Below are 4828 nucleotides of genomic sequence, written 5' to 3' on the forward strand. Positions count from 1 at the left end.
TTTTCTATAAATGTCTTCCTTATAATTTTAGACTAATTAAAGTGTTTATATAAAAGGCTAAAGAAAAAAAAATAAGAAGCCGGATCCACGCGTACGTAGGATCGTTTTTGAAAGGGGGGGGGGGCCAGACTCATCCAAAAAACCTTGACAAGCAAAGAAAAATAATCAATATTTCTTTACATACTCTCAAAACAGTTGGGGGCCAACTCCATGAATATTAATTTCTTAAATGTAAATTAAAAAAAAAAAAAATTCGGCAATAAAAAGCGGGGGGGGGGGGGGGGGAACCCCCCCGCCCCCCATCTTATGCTACGTACCTGCTTCAATCTACCCCTGTTTATTAAATATGTAATTTGATATTGTTATCAAGTGTGTCCATGCGCGGATCTAGAGGAGGGGTAAGAGGAGTCCCAACCCCCCTGGAAAATGAAAATTTATTAAATTTACATACGTCTAGTAAAATCATCGCAAATATGCCTCGGGCACGACCATCCCCCCCCCCCCCCCCCCTTTCATCCTTCAGACACCCCCACCCCCCTGGAATTTTTTTTGGAGCCGCGCATGGTGTCTCTGCCACGATATAAGTTAATCTTGCTTAATAACTATAAGAGTATATATCTCTACCATAAAATCAGAATATTTTTTTCATCATATTAAGATACAGAATTCTTTTAGAGACACACTGAACCTCATATTTGTCAAGATTTTCATAAATAATTGTATATAAGAAATAGTGCATATGATATCAAATGAATTATACAAAATAAAGGCATCAATTTATACTTTTATTGAAAAGCAAAATTTCAAAACTCACAATTGTAATTTTTTTAAACAGCTTAAATTTTGTTTTTAATAATGTCTTCACACATTCAAAATACACCAAAGCATGATGATGAGCACCTTTTTATCCATCATGTTTATGCATTATCAGGTTATTTTTATTATTAAATAGTCTGTAGAACACAGGGAATATGTGGGTAGGGAAGACAGGGTAACCTCAAGAGTTGAAACCACAAGAATCGACCCGCAAAACCCATGTCGCCAGGTGGTAGCAGAAGTCCATGTTGGGCTGAAATAAAAATTTTAAAAAATCAATTAGCTGGGGGAACATATGCATAGCAAATACATGAATATTTGTTACCAAAAAAATACACTGACCATGCAGTGTCATATGTATGAAAACATGCGCGGATCTAGAAGGGAGGAAGATTTTACATTGTAAAATTATCGCAAATATGCCTCAGACCACATGAAAAAAAACAATTACCCTTTGGACCTCCTGCCCCCCCTCCCCTTCCTGGAAAAAAATTTCTGGATCTATGCATATGACAAGATGGCAGTACAAAAACCAAACCAAATAGCTTAGGTCTAAACTGTTAACACATATCAAATTGAGAGAGAGAGAGAGAGAGAGAGAGAGAGAGAGAGTCTGCTTTACTCAAAGCATGATACATGTAGTAAATATTTAATTTCTTTTGATAAACAGTACTATATATCTCTTCTCGAAATAATCTTTGACATTATAATTCCATCAGTTTCATTTTTTTTCTAACAATGAATTGTCCATAATGTCACACATAAGCTGATGTATCTGAGCACAGTAACAATTAATCCAACATACACATGTATTTGTTATCTCAAAATTGTTTGTACACAATGTACATGTGCTATGCATGAACACTTTACAGAGAAGTGAATCAATATGTATTTACATAAAGATAAACCATAACTCAAAACAAATAACAATGATTCTGTAAAAAAAAATCCAGAAAAGACTGTATTATGAATATCAGGGAATATAAATACCCAAAAATTCTGACCTTAGGGTAATATATATATTAAGTTCTTTTCAATTTAAAAATTTAAAATCTTCTTTTAAGAAAATACATAAATGAATTCTAGAATAGCATATAAATTTAATTTACATTGGTAAATTTTTTTAAAAAGTCTGCTATTGAGGAAATGTATATGTTATTGTATGCATGTACATGTGGATAAGGTAGTGAATAATAATAACAAACCAGGTCAGTTTAAAGCTTGTGCCCCTCGAATATTATCTAGCCACTATGCAACCTGGTCTGAAGCGGCCGAGTCTGACCACCACATATGTTAGATTTTACTGGTTGGGGTTTATTATCAGATTATTATGAAGCATAACTGCACATATTTAACACATCAAATATATTAATCATATATTTTTAATGCAGCACATACAAATTGAATATGTAGTACAAATCTTTCTGAACATTTGAATTCATAAATGAAGCTGTGGATGGCAATTAATATGATACAGTATTGTTTTATTAAAATAAAGTAAAGAAATCATGATGCATACATGCACTTGATGATTACATCATTCTACACTTGTGTACCATGGGACCCCACATGTTTATACAGTGTATGCTAGCCTACATGTATTATGGTGTGTATATACAATAGTTCAATACAAACCGGAACTAAGACACACATGTACATACAGTATGTATATATAGCATAATAACAAATAAGAATTCAAAACAGTTTTACAGATATCTACTGTAAACTATACCAGCAAAATGAATTATATCATCTAAGATCCAAAAATTTCCTGAAGTGCAAAACATATGTATAATCACCATGTAAACATGCATATGCACTTTATCAGCTGTTTATAGGCCCTAATGAATTCTATAATTGTGTACCCTGGGAACCCCACCTATTTCAAGTGCAATGTTTACAGTGTCTGGTGTGTAGTTCAATACACAAAATAATAGCCTAATAAGAAATAATAATTCAAAACAGCGATGATGTGCAAAACAACACGTGTGTAACGTACATGTATACTGCATGGACTGAAAAGAGCAAATGATTTGAAAAGAAAACGTCAACACTACCTATTCTGTATTAAAACATACCTTTATTATCTCTCAAACGATGGTTGAGCTGCATTTTTCACTCTCGGCGTCTTGCAGGCCATGCATCTTATGAAAATGTTGACACACCGCTGTCAGCTGTTCGCAACCAAAACAAGGCGAGTGAAAGCGCTGTGTTGACGCGGATGGTAAGCAAACGACAATGTAATTTAAAGAAATAAACACCTTCAGTCACATATTTTCGATACAATATTCTTTAAAATAAAATTCAAAATGATTATTTAAAGCAGTCAATCGATAAATTTTTACAGCGATCGCTTTACTATATCGAAAGTAGGAAAAAGATGAAAACATGAATAATGGGCGGAGCTAACGTCATGAAATGTCACGTGATATTCATGAGGTGAAATCTATGGGAGGCCTTAACCTAGCTGCGAATATTCTTTATTATAAATAAATATATTCTTTACTTTGAAAATATCTTTGATTAAGGATAACAGACAGAAAACGTTATGTATTCTTTTTAAATTAAATATTAAGAGGTTGAAAATATTGCAGGAAAGGGAAAATATTTGTTGGCAAAACTGCATGTATACAAAGAATACTTGATGATATTATTGGCTCATTTGCTAATACAGTATCTACAAAAGATTTTTAAAAATTATTTTGCAAATATAGTTTTCAAAAACTTTCAAAATATTAATGAAAGAGGTATTTAAAATTGTCATTCTACAGCCATTTAATAATTGCCAAAACATGTAAACAAGCTTGAAATTGAACCATGCTTAAATTTGTCCAAGAAGCTTCTTTTTTTTTTTATAAAGATTGGCAGATAATGTAACCCTATCATTCCTAGGGATGATAGTTATTCACGTGAATTAACTCATTTGTCATACTGTTGTTGAAGATGAACATCATATTTTATTGTATGTCCATTTTATTAACAAATACGAAGTGAATATTGTTAACTTTTTAATAACGCATGTGTATTTTGTAAAATTCTTAATCCAACAGATGTTAAATCAACAAGAATTATAATTAAAAAATATATGTACTAAGTACGTTTGTATATCAATACTGTGCGTATGACTTGCGCCACAAATGGTTGAATTGAATGGAAATTAGCAGACTTTGAGTTGGTATATCCAGTTGTGTATTTTAATTGTGATGTACACAAGGTACAAATAGTCGCTGATTTCTCTTCTTTTTCAATTTTTCAATTTAAATGTCCCCACACTTTGAGCGTCTACCTGTCTACTGGCGGCCATTTTTGCTTATACATGTTTAAGGTAAATTTTGAACCGAACCGAACCGAAATTCGGAATTCGTATCGGTGCATCGAATTAAGACTCATGAATCGCGGTGCACCGAATAAGACTCAGTACTGTCTATAATGCATTGTTCCTTTTCAAAACATTTATCATTTTTCAAAAAAAAAAAATCAAATACAGTTAATGTAATTTTAGGTATTCACAAGTAATCATTAATATTTCAGGTAGGAAAAATAATTTTATGTAATCGATTACTTCTAAAATTGGATGAAGTCAAATTTTGTAATCATGCAGTTGATTACTTTTTCCAAAATTATTGTAATTAACCGGTAATCGATTACTTTGAAAGTAATTGACTCCTTCTGATGATTATAATGTTTATGAAGTCCCCTACCAAAATTGGGAGATTGCATATAGGTCAGGAATTCATGTCTTAATTAAGAGGTGATCAAGTGGATATTAATCTACTAAGTATAGTGGAAGATAAACCAAATGAATTATTATGACGTTCATTAGGTCTCTATTAAATTTGTGAAATGTATGGCCCCTGGATCCGGGTTCAGGCCCTTTGATTAGAGATTCCATTGACTCGTGTCCCTTTTTATAAATTGATGTTTTCAAAAATCAAACAATAAAAGTGGGGACAACAGACAGAAATGTCTTCGATTAGCGTCAAGACTCTAAAAAGACTAGTTATATTTCTAA

The 4828-nt window shown here is 32.4% G+C and overlaps 1 long non-coding RNA gene across 1 annotated transcript; it reads right to left on the reverse strand.

Moving 5' to 3' along the window:
* Positions 1–771: 771 nt before the first annotated feature.
* LOC117686185 (uncharacterized) lies at positions 772–3292 on the reverse strand. The gene is made up of 2 exons (XR_010712741.1): positions 2895–3292; positions 772–1069 (listed from the first exon to the last, which is right to left on the reverse strand). It is a non-coding gene; the product is annotated as an uncharacterized lncRNA (long non-coding RNA).
* Between the last annotated feature and the right edge of the window lie 1536 nt (positions 3293–4828).

Source organism: Magallana gigas, chromosome 4 (assembly GCF_963853765.1).
Source record: "Magallana gigas chromosome 4, xbMagGiga1.1, whole genome shotgun sequence".
In the NCBI taxonomy this organism is placed as follows: Eukaryota; Metazoa; Mollusca; class Bivalvia; order Ostreida; family Ostreidae; genus Magallana; species Magallana gigas.